The sequence below is a fragment of the Otolemur garnettii genome, unplaced genomic scaffold (assembly GCF_000181295.1).
Source record: "Otolemur garnettii isolate 467f Iridium unplaced genomic scaffold, OtoGar3 scaffold00218, whole genome shotgun sequence".
Taxonomy (NCBI): domain Eukaryota; kingdom Metazoa; phylum Chordata; class Mammalia; order Primates; family Galagidae; genus Otolemur; species Otolemur garnettii.
Genome location: NW_003852613.1, coordinates 513,980 through 514,890, shown reverse-complemented (window position 1 = coordinate 514,890; position 911 = coordinate 513,980).

Genomic DNA, 911 nt, shown 5'->3' with positions numbered 1-911 from the left:
TGGATCCTTGGGCCCTCAATTATGAGTTCTTCTCCTTGAACCCTGGGCCTGCAGCTACAGGGTCTTGAGGTTACTGGATCACTAGATTTTGTGGTCACAAAGTCGACGAATACCAAGGTTACTGAATCATCTGCTCGGTCAGTACCTGGACCCCAGGATTAATTAATCAACTAGTAATTTCCTCATAGCCCTCTGACACTGAGTCACCTCAGTCCCAAGTTTCTGGGGTTTCTGAATTCCCTTGGCCACTCAGATGTGTTGAGTGCTGCCTGGCTGAATCTAATGGTCACTGGGTCATGGGGCAGCAGAGGGCAACAGAGGGCTGTGGTGTTCCGATAATGACAAGTTCTCACCAGAAGCCACAAAGCAGTCTTAGGAAACCAGAACCCAGGGAGACATGGAACTGTGGGAACCAAGCATGGGTGACTGTGTGTCTTAGGCCTCCTGGCCATGAGCAGTTTGAGGAAGCTCAGAGTGTTGTCATCTCTGTCTTCAAGGGAGGAAAACTTACACCACTTTTTACTTACTCATTCACAGAACATTTGTACAGTGACTTCCTCCAGGTCCCATGCTGGGGGTCACAAAGGAACTAGCTCTGGGCTACATTATCCAAGAAGCTTGACTAAGCATGTACTTGAAGCACTAGCAAAGCAGGGAGCAAAGTATATATTTAATGAAATCATCCAGAATTTTGCATTCCAAATACCCAGAGTAAAGCCATCTTAATTACAGCAACATGTTATTTGGGGATTTTCATGTTTATATTGTTTTTTGGGAGGGTTTGTTTGTTTGTTTGTTTGTTTTTCTTTTGAGACAGAGTCTCACTATGTGGCTCAAACTCTTGGCCTCAAGGGATTCTCTTGCCTGGGCCTCCAAAGTAGCTGGGACTACAGGCACCCGCCACAATGCCC